We start from the raw sequence: 18,474 nt of genomic DNA, 5'->3' as shown, positions 1-18,474 counted from the left end.
CTGGGCAGCTGCAAAGTTGGTACACCATTGTACATCCTGTTCCAGAGCGTAGGCAAGAGGATGGGGTCTTGCGGAGCTCCCGATGTGATGTTCATCATCTTACGCCCCTTGGCGGTCTCGCAAGCCAGCCCTGGTTCCGGAAGTAATTATCCAGAATTTTTCATAGATATCCCGGGACCTGCATTATATGCAGCGACTCGACAATGTTTTTTACATCGAACGTAACAAAGGCGCAAACGATCTCCTCTTCTCTTCTGGTTGGACAACTGAACTACGCGGCTCGCTCGACTATTGTTCGGTTAGCATCCACCGTGGACTTTCCTTTCCGGAACTCTATGTTCGACAGACCGTGTTCAACTTCCGTGTACCTCGTCAGTCTGTTCAGGTTTCAGTAACTAGTAAACATATCGGCCTAAATGACGCCAGATCCCCCGCAGACTTTTCTGGCTTCGGCAACATCACTAGCTTCTGGAGTTTCTAGTGACCATCTTCTCGGCATTTTTGTATCACTATCCTGAACTGGCCCGAGAATGTCTGCATTGTAGCCATCAGGGCCAGTGTCCCAGTCCCAGTCCTAGTCCCAGTCCCAGTTCCAGTCCCAGTCCCAGTCCCAGTCCCAGTCCCTCCCAGTCCCAGTCCCAGTCCCAGTCCCAGTCCCAGTCCCAGTCCCAGTCCCAGTCCCAGTCCCAGTCCCAGTCCCAGTCCCAGTCCAGGTTTCAGTGTTGCAGTATCCCAATGTCCCGGCGTTCGAGTGTTCCAGTTTTAAAAACGTGTATTTTGAGAGCTTCGATAATTGCCTAGAACATTGTATACTTGTAAAATGCAACTAACGAAAGGTAATTATAAAAAACCAATCTTTATTTGATTAAATTTAGCTTCTTCATTGATTTTGAAACGAAAGTGTAACCCTTTCTTCGCTGATAAAACTACGGATTTTTCCTCAGAAAATACTGGCAACGTTAGTCTCAGTCCCAGTGTCTCATTCATACTGTCCCATTCACAGTGTCCCGTTCCCAGTATCCCATTTGTGGTGTTGCAGTTGTCCATTTTCAGTGTCCCATTCGCAGTATTCTTCTTGAGGTATTCCATCCACAGAGTCCCATTCATTAAGTCCTATTCACAGAGCCCCATTCACAGAATCTCATTCTCAGAGTCTCATTTGCACAGTCCCAGTCCCAGTCCCAGTTCTAGTTTCCCAGTGTCCCAAAGTTCCCGTGCTTCAGTGTCCCTGTGCCCGGTGTCCCATTCTCCCAGTGTCTTAATGTCCAATTTTCCACTGTCCCAGTATCCCAGTGTCCTAGTCCCAGTCCCATTATACCAGTGTTCCAGTGTTCCGGTACTCCGGTACTCTGGTGTCCCATTCTCCCAGTATCTCACTATCCCAGTGTCCTAGTGCTCCAGTATACTAGTTCCAGTCCCAGTTTAAGGCAATTCTGCCAAAACTTTTCAGTTCTTCAACTGGTGTTTGACTATTATTTAATTCAATTTTCCAACTTTTAAATGTTTTCTTTCTTTTCTTTACTTTTAAATCCAACTATCAGAATTTAAATTATATTTATAACGTTGTTTGTATATCTTATGATTTCAGAACCAAATTAACCCGGTTCCAGCCTGCCAACAGGCAGACATGTATGGCTCACCACAATCCTATCTAGCAAATCCTCGGAGACAAATAACACGATTTTCGGCCCGTTTGTCACTTCGTAGCAAAAGTGTCGGTCGAAAGAAAAACCGTTTCTCCAAATTGGCGAACAAAAACCCCCGTAATAGATCGGTCTCCATCATACATACGTGCACGCTGCGCTGGGGTTGCTTCGGCCGTTAAGCCCCCGTGTTGTTGAGCCGGTAAAAGGATTATCTCTCATCCCGGTCGAATAATATATTGATGTGATTATGTAGGAATTTTCTTCTCTCTCACTCGACGAGGGAAACCGCAAGATAAATAAGTCATCATTCTTAAGCTCTTCCCCGGGAAGCGACCATATTAGTGTAAGGATGCTGCCGAAAACCACCGCACCGGTGTTAGGTAGGCCGTCCCTCGCAAAATGGCTAAATTATGCGCGTACATCAAACAGATATCATCATTTTTCCCGTCATTTTCGGTAGCTGCCATTGACCGGCTATCCTGCGAAATGCCGAAAAATGAACCATTTATGCATTCTGCCGAAAACTGTCGAAACTCTTTACAGACCGTGCCATTTTTTACGCTAACCACTTTCTCGGTGGTGTATGAATGAGTAAAATTTATCGGGGCATGACACTTTTCCCCGTGTTGGAACACATATTCTAACATGAAAATGTGCGTAAACCTTCAGCACAAACCTGGCTACGTTCCCTGGGGCGGAAAGCCATTCTAGCAAGTCGCAATTTTCCACGCCGGGGTTTTTGTTTTTCCTTCCAGTACCCTTCCATTACCGGCGAAAGTGGGAAAAATAAACTGCACGACCGGAGCAGATAGCGACGGTGACGCTCGCTGGCTGGCAGGAACCGGTTCACAGAGAACCGAGTGTATTAAAAGGATTTACACAGACGACGACGACGACGACGCCGTCAACGATGATTGATAGGCCGAACGAATTTGGCCTGCGCAAATATTATGATGAATCCTTTGGGGATGCGGAATGGCGCAAGCAGTAAAAAGACAGGAAAAAAATGCTCTGGCCTGGCCGCAACAAAGTGGACCCATCAACCGAGCTTGCAAGGCAGTTGTTGGCAGCAGTAGCAGCAGCAACCGCGCTCTTCTGCACGATGCGGAAAAATGGGAAGCTTTTTAGGCTTACCAAAATGGAAACTGTTCGTCCTTTTTCGTGTTTACTCATATTTTGCATTATTTTCTGGCGAAAGTGCGATAAATTTTCATATATTCGGAAAAAAAATTCACCGCTCACTTGGCATATTACTTAAGGTTTTCCTCTTTTGCATTTTTTTAGCTGTGAATCTAAAGCATAAATGGAATTTAAGTCGAATTTACAACCATCGACGTTCAGTAAATTGCTAATTTGCGAGGAAAATTAAAACGAAAAGAAACCGCTTTCGCGTTAGATCTCTGCTCTTGAAAGCTTCAAGCTCCGGGCCAGTGGATAAAAAACTGCTGTCGAGCGTAAAAAATATGCTGAAGATAATTATTTCCTCGAGAATTCTCCTGCTCCTCCCGAGCAGGACCACCCACCCACCCGTTGCATCGGAAGAACAAAGCATCTTGAGACCGACTGGCTTGGGGAGACCGATCGTCTAATCATCATAAAATTAGATAGAGCAAAAAAAGGAGCCGGTGGGGTGGTCGGTGGGGAGACAGAGCCGACGAAAGAGAAAACAAATCATAGCAAGAATGCGCGCTATGATCAAGTGCGATGCTTTTGCATGGCGGAAAATTAAGCGGACGGATTGTTCGCGCTAATCCTGCAGGGCAATTGAATTCGCTCGCTATTCCAGCAAACTTACAATCCAATTTGATCCAGGAGATTACTTACGGAGTATGAACGCTAATGTTATTAAAAATAATGGGAATCCGTCAGAAGCCATTCCGATTGTTTCGCCGTTCCAAGCCGAAATAGTCATGGAAAAGTGAGCCACTGCATTATCACTATAAAAGTTAATATTCACATTCATTTGATTCAAGTGTTACGGAACGAATCAGAAATCAGTTTATCCTATGTGTTGCGGGAAAGTTTTCAAAAAGATTAAAAATTAAAACCGAAGCTTTGTGAACTTCAATGACCTGAGGGAACGCGGAAAAAAAACAAACGGAAAAATAAAAGCAGCAACAAAATTGAGGAATAAAACAAAGGCCGCGAAAATCGTTTGAGTTTTTTCCCCCTTTCTTATCTTTAATTGGGAAATTAACGTTAATTATTCATTCCCACTTTCGCCGTTCCATTTCGTTCCGTTTCACCGTGGCGCGGTGGCGGATCCGCCACGGTACGGGTTGAGTGGAATGGAAATTTTTCCAAGAGTTGCTCTTTATAGCTGTCGGTGATAACGCACTCACCAAACTGTGCGTTTCCATTTGATATTTCCTAGCGCCCGCCGCCGGTGTATTGGACCGGATACCGATCGTAAACGCCGTAAGCAAAGGACAAAAAGAGTAGTTTATCAATTGGCATGGCGATGCAATATGCCGTATCGTGATAGGCGGTTTCTCTCCAGTGTTGTTTTTTTATCTCCACCGTCGTCAATCTGCAATCTTTTTTACTACTTTTATGTGGATTAAACACCTTCTAGCTTAAAATTACATTGTCGGTCATGAAAATTTTCACTAAACCAACCGAATTTTTTACACCTTTAAGCGTGACATCCATGACAGTGTACAGTGGGGATGCAAAAAATGCCGTTGGCAGGCTAAATATTTTGATCAGGGCTTGAAAAGGGATCGCAAGTTGAATGTGACTACGTGAATGCGTACGCTTTCCGCATTCAACTTGCGCTTTTTGAACGATCATTTGATAGTTTTTAGAATCCAACACAGCCATGAGAAGAATTACACTAGAATCTCGTTTTACGTCCGTTTATTTTACGTGATTTCGTTTTACGTCACCTTTTTTACGTCCAAAATTTGAATTAACGTCCACTTTTTTTTACGTCGAAAACTTGAATTAACGTCCTCTCGTTTTACGTCCGAAATTTGAATTAACGTCTTCGGGAAAGTTACTTAAATGACTACCGCCTTCAAGATGGTATGGAAAAGAGCGCAGAATTGACTCACTACGTGGCGCTAGCGTATATGTAGCATTCTTATACAAGATGTATCTTGCGTTGCTGACTATCTAGAAAGTTGCGGTCTTCGGGAAGGTTACTCAAATGACTGCCGTGCGAGTGGTCTCAAAAATCCCGACTTTTGCCAAGCTTTCCTTCTTTGATAATTTATCACTTTTGAACCACTGAATTGATTTTTATTATTTTGGTACCAAATGAAAGCTATTCCAATAAGCTTTTCGGGAAAATATGAAGTTGAAGCTCAAGGTTTTCAGTGACTGCTCAAACATTTAAAATATTTTTTTTTGTAGACCAAATATATAAAAATATTTTTTATATTTAATTCTAGCGTCGTTGGACCCAATGTTCGCTTTGAAGTCGACGATGTGGATTTTTTTTCTCAACCATGCTATTCAGCTGGCTGTACAAACTCTCTTTCTCTCGCAGCATTTGTTGGCGCATAGTACTGGATTGCTGTAAGGTTTATGATTCGTGTTCTGAATTTGGCAACGATTATTCTATCGTTTATTGGTTGCCATTTCATCAGGGTTGCGAGTACCCCTGGGCTCAGTAGGAATCCAACTCTTCTTCCTCGAGAAGTATTTCACATCGTATGCTAGAGTAGAGCACGACTTGTCTGGATGATGTATTGTGTTCGCCAATATCCGACCATCGGATCACGCTCAGCCCCAGGATTTCAAGCTTCAGGCAGTCATTTTCCCGTGTCCGTGTTTTCAAAGGTCGTTGCCAATAATCCAGATAGATGTCTTCTAGCATTTTCATTATTTTTTTTTGTCTGGTACAAAAGGCTGTTAACCTGAGGTCCTTATCCCGTTGACGGACTGCCATCTTAAGGTAGGCGGTAGCCACTGTGCCCCCTTCCCTGTTAGCTTACGACAACCGAGGTTGCGTACCTCAGCCGGTACCACGTCGAGCGAGGTAGGGATGGGAGTTGGTGAACAAAGGTTCTGGAATGTACATGTTCATCCTCGCCAGGCCGTCTTGTCTTGCGCTTGAAATAGTGGATCCATGAATCTTTCAACTTAGAACCATCAATAAAATTCCTGGTTAGTGGATTTTTACTCATGATATCATGCGCTTTTGGATTGAAATCTTGAAATCATGATGATGTCATTTAGCTGTCAAGTGACAAATCTTACTTTTTTTCCATGCGTGGACTCATTACTGCGACCAGTCTAGTTGATCTATTGTAATAGCAAATAATAGCAAAATTGTAATCTTACTCACTTATGTGTCCATGTCCGCCGGTCCGGCAGAACAAAGGGATGAAATCAGAGATCTCCACTGCTGACGGTTATCCGCCACGGCTTTTACCTGTCGCCAGGACAGATTCTCGTCTACAGCCCGGATGTCGTTGGCTAAGCTCCGTCGCCATGAGCCTCTGGGTCTGCCTCGTCTACGCTGTCCTTGTTGATTCCAGTCGAGTGCTGCTCTGCAAACCTCGTTCGCTCCTTTCCTCAAGGTGTGTCCGATCCACTTCCACCTACGCTCACGAATTTCTGTGGCTATCGGCCGTTGATGACACCGACGATGGAGTTCCTCATTGGATACCCAGTTATCAGGTCACCAGGCACGAATGATGTATCGCAGGCACCGGTTAATGCATACCTGCAGTTTTTGCGTTGTCTCCGCTGAGACGCACCACGTTTCGCAGGCATACAGCAGTACGGATTTAACGTTTGAATTAAAGATTCGGGTTTTCGTACGTAGAGTGATGTGGTTTGAGCGCCAAATGTTTCGCAGACCTGCAAAGGCACCCCTGACCTTCCTGATCCGTGTTGCTATATTAGTCTTAGTAACACCATCGGGCATTGTTTGGCTACAAGATATTGAAAGGCGTCTACCTGCTTAACTTGTTGTCCCGCTACTGTGAAGTTGGAGGAATTGTCAGTGTTCATAGCATAGTCTTAGTTTTCGCTACATTGACTGTGAGACCTGCTGCCTGGGAGCTCTTGGAGAGGTCGTCTAACTTGCTCTGCATATCGTTTCGGCGTTATGCGAGCAAGACAATGTCGTCTAGGTCGAGGTCATTTAGCTGCTCCATCGTTAGAGGATTCCAAGGAAATCCTCGATTTGGTATACTGTCAATTGCTCCAACTAATATCACATCCATAACGATGAGAAACAGAAGCGGTGATAAAATACAGCCCTGTCTCACGCCAGCAGTAACCCTTTTGGGGTCGGACAAGACGCCGTCGTGCAAAACCTTGCACGAGAACGCCTCGTACTGAGCCTCGATGAGATGGACTAGCTTATCTGGAACTCCTCTACGCCTAAGTGCGCCCCAGATGTTTTCGTGATTGAGTCGGTCGAACGCCTTTTCGAAGTCAACGAACACCAGCAGAAGAGAGTCCTGGAATTCGTTGATCTGCTCCAATATAATGCGGAGCGTTGTGACATGGTCTACACATGATCGGCCAGCACGGAATCCAGCTTGCTGCCGCCGGAGAGTAGCGTCGATCTTCTCCTGGATCCGGTTGAGGATTACCTTACAGAGTACTTTGAGAGTAATACAGAGCAACGTGATGCCACGCCAGTTACCGCATTCAGTTAGGTCTCCTTTCTTAGGGACTGTGACCAATATGCCCTGCATCCAGTCCACCGGAAAAGTTGCGGTTTTCCAAATATTTCTGAAAAGCTGATGCATCAGCTGGGCTGACAAAGATGGGTCAGCTTTGAGCATTTCGGCTGAAATACGATCTATCCCTGGCGCTCTATTGGATTTCATACTCTTGATGGCTGCTACAATTTCATCCAGCGATGGCGCCTCCGAGTTCACGTGATTTATTCGACGAACTGTAGGCGTCGTACGCTGCTGGTTTTGTTGGTCTCTGACATTTGAAACTCGGAAGAGTTGTTCAAAATGTTCAGTCCATCGCTCAAGCTGTTCTGTACGGTCAGTCAATAGCTGGCCAGCTCTGTCCTTTAGCGGCATATTTGTATTCATCCTGGCACCACTAAGGCGGCGAGAAATATCGTACAACAAACGGATATCACCATTGGCGGCGGCGGTTTCTCCTTGTTCGGCTAGGGAGTTAGTCCAGGCTCTCTTGTCCCGCCTACAAGCACGTTTAACAGCCCTCTCCAGTTCGGCGTATTGTTGACGGGCAGCTGTCTTAGCCGATCTGGTCCGCGCTCGCTCAATGCCGGCTTTCCCCTCTCTCCGCTCGTCGATCTTCCTCCAAGTTTCATCCGAAATCCACTCCCTCCGCCCACTGCGCGCTTTGCCGAGGGTTTCATCACTGGTCGTGATGAAGGCGTTCTTGATGCCGGTCCATTGCTCTTCGACGGTTCCACCAGGTGGCAACTCCGTGGCTCGAGATTCAAGTTGTTCGACTCAGGCCCTTTTCACCTCAGGACACTCCAATCGGCGGACGTCGTAGCGGCACCCAACTTTCTCCTCCCGTCGTTGGACACGTGCGACGCGCAGACGTATCTCAGCGATAACAAGATGATGGTCGGATGCAATGTCAGCGCTGCGTTTGTTGCGTATATCAAGAAGGCTCCTTCTCCATTTCCGGCTGATGCAGATGTGGTCGATTTGGTTTTCTGTTCGGCCATCGCGGGAAACCCACGTGACTTTATGTACTGGTCTATGGGGGAAGAGCGATCCACCAATGACCATGTCGTTATTACCACAGAATTCTGTAAACAGCATATGCCCCTGGGCTCAGTAGGAATCCAACTCCTCTTTCTCGAGTAGCATTTTCACCTCGTATGCCAGAGTAGAGCAAGACTTGCCCGGATGATGTCCTGTGTTCGCCAGTACCCGGCCAGCGGACCTCGCTCAGCCCCAGGATTTCAAGCTTCAGGCGGCTAGCTTCCCTTGCAAGTTGAGCCAGCTTGCCCTGCTGGGCAAGGGTCAGTATATTCCATGTTCCGATTCGTGTCCGTGTTTTCATGCTAAATGTCGTTGCCAATAATCCGGAGAGATTTCTTCTTTCATTTTCGGTAACTTTTTTGTGTTCCGGTACAGTAGGCTGTTAACCTGAGGTCCTTATCCCGCTGATGGGGCTGTCATCTTAATGTGGGCGGGAGCCACTGTGCCCCCTTTCCTGTTAGCATACGACAACCGAAGTTGCGTACCCCAGCCGGCACCTCGTGGAGGTAGGAATAGGAGTTAATGAACAGAGGTTATGGAATGCACATGTTCACCCTTTGCCAGTAACAAATCTGGCTGGTTAATTTACATGAAGTTTTAACAAATATCAATTGCTAAAACAAACATGGTCGCTGTTTTTTATTTAAGATTTTGATTCTATAGATTTTGCCACTTATATTTGTAGACTAATCTTAAGTTTTTAGTCTTGACCTTGAAATGCGGTCATACATATATATATTAATATTTTTTTTAAAACGATGGTTCTACAATCAATGAAGGGACGGTAGGGGAAAGAAAGGAATTTTTTTGTTTGGTGAAGGAGGGGGAAGAGCGGAAAAGTGAGGATAGGGGGGGGGGGGGGTTTGGTGCTATGCTTAACAAGTAGTCATTTTGGCTCCTACCTTTTGTCCAATGCTGGAAGGTGCATGAGTCGAACCAAGCTATAATCTGAGATTATAACCGGATTTGAACCCACAACCATAGATGCCGTTTTCACAGATTTTTTCACACGCATAAATTTGGGACCCTATCATTTCCTCCGCAATATTTAATTTTTCTAGTGTATTTTTTTCTGTAATATACATAGTTTATGAAGTACTTTAATTATCAGACACATTGGTAGAACCAGAACTCACAGGAACTGACATAATTGGTGGGTCCCAAATTTATGCATGTGAAAAAATCTGTGATTCTGGCATCTATGCCCACAACACCCGCCAGGGCATATGGTTCGCTGGTACTTGTACCCAGACATGTGAAAGCACGCGCCGCTCCGCACGCCGTGCTAAAACATTCTACTTCGTTCATACGTCACACGCACCCGGTTTCAGTGCACTTCGCCGACTCTCGTACGAACAAATATGACTCCGCACATCGGTGCCAATTTTTTTTGTTAGGTTTATATATGTGTTGAGTGGGCACGGAGCGGCACCGGGCGAAAACCGACAGCCGAGCACCACACTCATACTTTGCCTTTTTTTTTCTTTCTTTCGTGCTATCTGCGCAGCGCACTTCTCTACCTATCCGGAAATATTCTGTACATTTCGTAGCGAATAATATGGATATGAAAGTTAAAACGATTAAAGATTGAATTAACGAATTTTTAAACCATACTTTATTTGAATATTATATTCACATCTCTCAATTGAAAACCCGTTTTCGATTGAAATGCATAATTTAACCAAATTAAGATTTATAAAAGGAAGTAGGATAGCTTTTAACCCGCATGGGACATGCAGGTTCGCACATTAAATATTTCGGAACAAAACATAATCTGATGCTTTCTATAAAAATTACTTATAAAAAACAGTTCTTAAATCGAAAAATTACCTTGTTTCGAAATGTTTTCCTATAGGTATCATAATAAGCATTACATCGAATCAAAATCATTCTTACTGAGCAGCAGCAGTGGCGGAACACCAACACGGCGTTGTGGAAGGCACCCGCTACCGTTCATAAGTTTTTACCGTATCGCTCCAAGCAGTTATATAGGTTTTTAAATTTGCGAGCGAAACGGCGTGCCAGTACACCAGCCGGCACTTGCTAGAGCACGGCAAGAGAACGGTGCCCGAACGTCCTGCCAACTCAGTGACGTACACCGAATATGAACGTATGAGAAAGAAAGCAAAGAACGAAATCATGCAAGCCGTCATATGGCCCGTCGGTAGTACCGTGCTCGTTGGTGCCTAACCGAAGGCAAGGCACTTCGATCGGGTTTTCGTGTTGTCGGGGAGCGTGCTAGTATGTAGCAACGCCAGTGCGTTCTATTATCGAAAGCACCCAGTGCCGTGCGTATGTGGACGGGTGGCAACCGTGTCGCACCGGGCGTTGTTTATAACAAGTCTGACCTTTGAACCATACAGGCGCTGGACAAAAGGGGTCTGCAAAACCCACTCATCAAGATAGCGACGCAGCGACGCGGTTGGGTTATAGACACAAATTGTGACTAAAAAATCAGAGGGGTTGTGTACAAGACACGACCGCATATATAGGTGACGCAGGACTACGTAAGTCTCTTTGTAGTGATAGTGGCATGTATTCATGCTTGTAGTCATTCGATTCTTCATGCATACATGCTATATGCAACTTATATACATGCTACATGCGTTGTATGTAACATTTATCAAAGTAATAACATTGCATAGGTTCAATTCTCAAAAGATTGTGCATTTGAAAACAATTTAACAAAATCAAGAACACAAACTGTTGCTTTCCTGCTACCTTACTGAAATTAGTTTTTATTATCCATGGTTTCCCACGTTGAAGGAATTTTACCAATTCAATCCTATTTTATCAACAGCACATCTTTTCACTACACTTCTAATGAAACGGCAAGCATGCGCATTCATACAGAGTCGTATTGTAACCGAACAGTACAGCTGTAGCACATTTTTCCAACACAGGTATCAAGTTCGCCGAGGTTTAATCGTCTCGCAGTAAAGAATTTGCGATTTGTTGGGACAGCGAACTTGTGTCATTTTTTCTGGCACACTTCCCTAACACAGACATGAAATTGGACTAGGGTTAACCGCGTTCGTAAGAAATCTGTTGGCACGAGGGGGCTTTGTTCTTCTCTCTGGCGTACTTCCCAAGCAAAGACATCAAAATGGTCTAGGTTGAACCGCGGTGTTAAGAAATCTTATTGAAATGAGGAAACTGTCACTTGTTTTGGCTTACTTCCCAAGCACATATATCAAATTGGTATAGGTTTAGATCATCGTAAAGAATCTTCCAACCAATCACGAAGCGAGAATTCTGGTAAAACATAGGATCATTATGTTCAATTTTTCAATAGTTCAACATCAAGAATCCATACTTTTCTTCATTTGGGTTAATTCTTAGAAGATTTTCCGATCGATTGGTGTAAGAGTATTGAAAATCGATCGGAAAACCGCTGATCTATTAGCGCTCAAAACCTATCATTTTTCGTGACGCTCGCATTTTTCGATTTTTTGGAATGACACCCTATCTCAAAACTTGCCGTAAGACGTAGTCCTACGTCAAAACTTGAGATTAGTCTATTTCATATGAACGGGGCCTTTCCTCGAAAACCCGCGCCGAGAATCGCGGCTAACACACGCTGACAGACGAACAGCGTCACGTGCAGTACTTTGCAAGTCGTAAGGGCCTGCATAGTGTCGTAAAAACCAGTTAGATTTAAACTTCTCGCTCGGTGGTAATCCACAATAGACGTAGGAAGAGGCACAATTTGTGTCTATAACCCAACCATATCCGTCGCTATCTTGATGAGTGGGTTTTGCAGACTCCTTTTGTCCAGCGCCTGTATGGTTCAAAACATTCCAAGCAAATCCTCTAGTAATATGCTGCCACAAACCCCCCCGCAGCTTTGAAGGCAGGACCGACCGGCCGGTTTTTGAAATTTTCGGACTTGGCAACCCTAATGTGTACCTGAGGTTTTGTTACAAATACCCTACCTAGTTCAATCCAAACATGTTTCGGCTGCTAGCCGAATGGGATGAACAAACAGCTCAGGAGCCGTTCAAATGAACCGGTTCTCAGGAAAAAACGTTCAAACGAAAGGCTCTTGAGCAGGGCTTGAAAAGGGATCGCAAGTTGAATGTGACTACCGTGAATGCGAACTTTCTGCATTCAAACTCCGCTTTTTGAACGATCATTTGACTGTTTTTTTGAATTCAGTCAAGCTGCCGCTTGCGCTGCTGCCGTCTTACAATTCATGCGGCATCTCTGCAAAAGCAAACAGTCGATCTCCCGTTTTGCTTTGCGCTTTGAGAATATAAACTGCAAACTGACTGGAAGCATACGGTGACGTATTTTTTCGTTTCTCTTTTTGTCTCCAAATCGGCTGCTCACAGTAATAGTTTGTCACCCGGACGTCGGTCGGACGCAAGCAAAATATTCGTTTGCATTGGACGGAGTCCGACCGACTTCTTCCATGCACATGTAGTGGTTGTTTTTTTGTAGTATTGAATCATACGATTGTGCGGTTGCTTTTCGTTAGCGTGGTGATTGGCAGTCATTTGACTGTTTTGCAGTCATTCGCTGCTCCAAACGGTAAAGGCAACTTGATCGAAACGAAAATGACAAAAAGTTTTAGAACGCGATCATAGTGCTGCGTGCAATCGGCGTTTGACTGAGCAAACTGCCAGTTGTGTTATGCATAGCGTTCGTATTCCACCTCTAAACGGACGGTGTAAACTTGAATGCGCGTTGGTGTGACTGCGGTAGAAAAAAAGGATCGGTCGAAGCCCTGCTCTTGAGAAAGAACGAGGGTTCTTCAAACATACCTGGAGGTAGTCAAAAGTGGCACAAAGCTCGATTCGTGAATCGCAGTTTACTGAACTGTCGACCTGGTGGACAGACGAACCGTGAACCATGAGCCACTCATACGAATCGGTTAGCGGTAGCAAATGAACGGTTCAGAACCGCTCACACAAAAGAACCGTTTTGCCCACCTGCCTAGCTAGCCGGCGGTTAGGCAAACGAATTCAGGTCACTCAAACCTGTATCGGTCTTCCCTTATAAAAAGACCGTTCCACAGAGTTCTAATCATTTTAGTCACAAGAGTTTATTTATTTATTCCCTGCATCTAAACTAAACACCATGCAATCATCTTGGAGTGAACGTTTCGGCAACTTACCGTTGCACATCTTCGAAAACATTTTCCAATATCTCCGCGGTCAGGATCGGTTCAACGCTTCGTTGGTGTGCATAAATTGGGAAGCATTCATATTCCACCCGCCTCTGGAAAACATAGCATTGAAAGTGTGTCGTTACGACAAGGACGGCAATATGCAGCTGATGGACGAGGAAATAATTCGCAAAAGCCCGCGGCCATATCAGTGTATAACAATTCCAAAACATCAGGACTCAGCCGAGCTACGTGATGAAGTCGATTGGCTTCAGCGGCGGTATAGTTTTCAGTCGGCAAAGGTAAAATCGTTTCTGTTTAGTGACTCGTGGATTGGTGCCAGTTTGCCAGACCTACAACATTTGGATATCGGCATTAACTTTAACGAACTGAATTGCGAAGTCTGGAGTGATACGTTCCAATTTTGCCCGAACCTCACCAGTCTTACTATTCGTGAAGGTCACTCCGCAGTTCTGCTATCAGTGCAGCAGCACTGCCGAAAGCTAGCAAAGTTGCATCTAATGAGATTTTTGTTCACTACAACTCTGGTACCATTGTTCGATTTTCCGGCGCTCGAAGAATTAATCATTGATGAACTTTACATGCTATTTATGCCACGAGCTAAGATACATCTGCCGAACTTGAAGCATCTCGCCGTAAATATAAGCCCCTCGTATTACGCGATCAGACCATGGCTATCAACCTTAAATCTGGAACTGCATACTCCCCAGCTAGAAACAGCAGAAATGTCACTCCTTGCTCAACGGCTCATAACCATCGCTGAACCAAACCAACTCTGGTCGTTAGCTCTGGACTTCGACTGCAATCAGGTAACTGTCGACTGTTTCGAACCAGTCTCCATCCGGTGGCCTGTTTGGCTAACCAAATTACAGCAACTTGAGTTAAGTTTCCGCAATGATTTGGGTCGCAATACATCGGATAGCTTGCCACAGATATTAGCATTTGTTGGCCAGAACTGCCTGCAGCTTGAACGATTAATTCTGGATCAACCGGCAGAACCGAAACACCTGGAAATGCTGATTGAACGCGGTGTTCAGCTGAAAGTTCGCAAACCAATACGAAAGCCTTATAATGCTATAAGGGATAGCCTTCGTGGCCTTTTTAGAATCAAAACCGGAACTGTATAGTGTATGCTACCATTCCGATTTAACAGACACTGAGGAAGCCTGCAAGTCGTAGACGAAATACGTATCTGTTGTGAATAAAATGTGCATAGTAGAATCATCGATTCGATAAGTTTTCTTTTTATTTAATTTTAGGTACATTTGAGTAATAAAGTAATACAAATAAAAAAAATACCTTTTATATATTTTAATATTACGACCACCTCAAATCTCCACTCCTGCGTCAACTCCACGGAGATCCCTATACCATGATCAGCTTCAACGTCGCACAGTGTCTGTCTCCAAAAGACATAAAAGTCATAAAAGATCGATAACATGCACAAAGCCAGAAGGCATTTTCAGCCCATTGTGATTCCATCAATTGTCACGAAAGTGGCTGAAGTTTAACTCGTTTCGCATGATTTTGTGATTCCTGCAGCGTAGGGTAAATCAGAGCAATCGGTTTCATCGAGAACGATGCTCAAACGTTTCTCTACTAAAGCTCATTTCGCTTAATTAAATCGCACGCTGCCTTAAATTCTATGGGCGGATGGTAAGTCTATAGAGCGGATTAAAAATTTGTTCCAGCGATAAAGTTTCCTCTTTGTCTTTGACCGATTTCAAACCAACTAAATCAGAAATGGGCAACAATAGGCAAATTATCCTAATTATGTGGCCTATATGGATTCCATACATCACAAAATGGTCAAATTTGAGGGCCAAAAGTTTTTCTAACAAACACTTTTCATGTCCGCTCTAAAAAATATGCATAAATAGGTATAAGTGAAAAGGCTGAGCAATTAGCTAATCAAGAGTTAATGGAAATCTACATGCAGTAAAGTTACCAAATCAAGATGGAATAAAATAGTTCGACAGACAAATTAACTTGTCTTGGGAAGATACCCACTAGTGTGTCGAAACATCAACAAAATTAAATTAAGCGAGGTTTGCATTTGGGCTAATTTGACAATGAAGTCAAATTCAAATTAAACTGGAAAGTGGACTTTAATTAGTAGTAAATTATGCTGGATCTTGGGTGTATAATAATGGAAAGACTACTATTTACTATAAGCCTGAGTAATAATTTTATTAACAACAGGTATTAAAATTACCTTCTGTTAACGATAGATAAGAATTGACTTAAAGTAAACAATACTTGAAACCTACACACGAGCTCCGCATATAACTACGTTAACAGCTGACGTTCTGTTAACAGGTGACGCTCCGCTGGAACTTTACAACGTTCAAGCATATAACAGTTGCCCAGCAACCATGTACCTCGTTTTGGCAGTGTTTATGATCAGTCCGATTCTCGCAGATTCTCTATTGAAAGGCACAAATGCCTCGATCAACACCAATAATGTCGATGTCATCCGCAAAGCCTAGGAGCATGTTTATTAGCTTGATCGGAAAGCCGTGTTTGAGCATTATCTGCCATAATTCATTTCTTTTAACTGAATCGTACGCTGCCTTGAAATCCGCAGTGAGTCCGCAAGTTGTATTCCCGAAATTTGTCAAGGATTTCACACGGACCCGAACTTAGACGCAAAGTTTTACTTGAAATTAGGACGAACATTGTTCGTCTCTATCACATGTTTTACCTCTTTTTTGTTCCTTTTTGTCTTTTCCAGTCCCATTTTGCTACGTATGGTTTTTATCTCTCTCGTTTTTATCTGTTCCGTGTTTTCTGTTTCACTTTTTTGTTTCTTCATTTACTGTTCCATTTTCTAATCTAAGGACTGACGGTTTTCCTCCTGGTTTGGTATTCGTCTTGTTTTTCATTTAGTTTCTTTCCCGTTTTTTGTCTTTTTTATTTCCCTTTTTCTTTTTTGTTTCCAGTTTTCCTCTTTTTCGTTTAGAAACCTTTTTATGCCCTTTCCTTCTCGTGTTTTGTCTTCGTCTGTTGCGTTTTTCCTGTTTCAGATGACCGTGTTTTCTTCTATTCTGTCTGATTTATTCTGTTTTTCTTCTTTCCGGTTTTCCTTTTTATCTCCCGTTTTTTCATATTTTTCACTCCCGTTTAACCTTTTTCTTTGGGTAGTATTTCGCTTTTTTCATTTATTCTTTTTCTGTTCCACCTAACCTCTTTTTCCCGTTTTCCTCCTTTCCTCTATTGGTTTTCCTTTTTCTATTTCACTATTTTTCTTTTCCCTTTTTGTTTCTGTTTCGTTCCTTTTAGTAGGAGACTGAACCACTGCGATCATTTCAGGACCTTTCTTGTCGCGTTTTCTTTCGTTCTTTCAATTTCTGCCCGCAGTTTCTTCTATTTCTTCTTTCCCTGTCCCGTTTTCCTTCAATTAATTTACTCTTTTTTATTTTCAGTCCTAATTTTTCTTTGTTTTTGTAATTTTCTTTCCGATTTATTGTCTTTTCTTTTCTTATTTACCTTTTTTTTGTTTCCAGTTTTCTTCTTTTTCTAACTCTTTTATGTCCTTTCCTTCTCGTTTTTCGCCTTCGCCTATTCCGTTTTCTCTTTCAGAAGCACTCCCAAGCAACAATGTGAGTTTTATTGTACTCTTATGATGGTCTTCAAGACCAATTTGGGTCTTAAATACCGTCATAAGAGTTGAATAAAACCCAAATTGTTACTTGGGCTATTTTACCTTGATTTCTATCACGTATATTTTGTGGTCGCCCAGTTAGCTTCGAGGTACGATGCTGTTCTAATAAACCAGTCGTCATAGGTTTGAATCTCGATTGGACGGTGCGCTGTTGAATCAATAGGATCCTTACACTAGCCCCGTAGATTTCCTGTACTCGAATAAACGGCTGCGAAGTCTGTCGATAAAGGACGTTTATATCCATGGTTTTGCTTTATATTTTGTTTTCGGCTTTCTTTTTTCGTGGATTTCCTTTTTTCTCACGCTTTTTCTATTCGAATCGCCGTTTTCGTTCGTCTGTTTTATCCTATTTTATCCCATGTTTCTTCTCTTATATTCCGTTTGACACTTTTCTCATTTTCCTTGTTGCCTCTATCGATTTTATTTTCCTCTCTCATTATTCCTTTCTTCTTATAGTTTTTTTTCTTTAGTTTTCGCCATTTCAGTCCTGATTTTTCTCTTGTATTTCTCTTTTCTATTTCGTTCTGCCTCTTTTTTCTTCCATTTTCTTTCTTTTTTACTCCTTTCGTGCCTTGTTTTCTGTTTTCTATTCTGTTTAACCCTTAATGATTCTTCATTTTCGTTTGTTCCGTTATTCCGCTTACTATGACCTGGTTTTCCTCCTTTTCTCTAAAGCCAAGCCTGGGTGCTAATTCCGTTATCGAAATTTGACCTTCTGTTTTTATACGACAGACTTCGCAACCAGCTGTTAGATCACAGAACAGTGCGGGGTCAGTGCTACGATCCTATTGATTCTAACAGCCTCTCCCTGCCGAGATTCGAACATACGACGACTGGCTTATTAGACCAGCGTCTTACCTCGAGGCCAACTGGGGGCTCCTCTTCTCTAGCATTTGTTTATCGTTGTCTTCCTTGTCCATTATGACCACCTTGTTTTCTTTGTCTGCCTTCAAGTAGTATTCTGGTTTTTCTTTCAGCTCGTTGGCTCCTTTTTAGACATATTTTCGTTTATTTAATCTATTCTATTCATGTAAAAATTGTCATTTTGGTAAGCAAAAAAGTAATTTTACTTCTATATTCAATATGGTTTAGCAAAAAAGGGCCGACCTGGACCGATGTGCTTTTAATAAATTTCGGTGCCCAATATATTACTAAACATTCATTCGTTCGAAAACAGTTCGAAAACAGACACTGAGGAAGCCTGCAAGTCGTAGGCGAAATACGTATCTGCCGTGAATAAAATATACATAGTAGAATTAAATTGGATAGGTTTTCCTCTTTTTTAATTTTAGGTAAAAATTCATACAAAATTCGATTTGCTGCTTTTGAGCAGTTTTTACGTTATTGACATTTAAAAAAAGCATA

This window comes from Sabethes cyaneus, chromosome 1 (genome assembly GCF_943734655.1).
Source record: "Sabethes cyaneus chromosome 1, idSabCyanKW18_F2, whole genome shotgun sequence".
NCBI lineage: Eukaryota > Metazoa > Arthropoda > Insecta > Diptera > Culicidae > Sabethes > Sabethes cyaneus.
Note: the sequence above shows the minus strand (reverse complement) of the source record.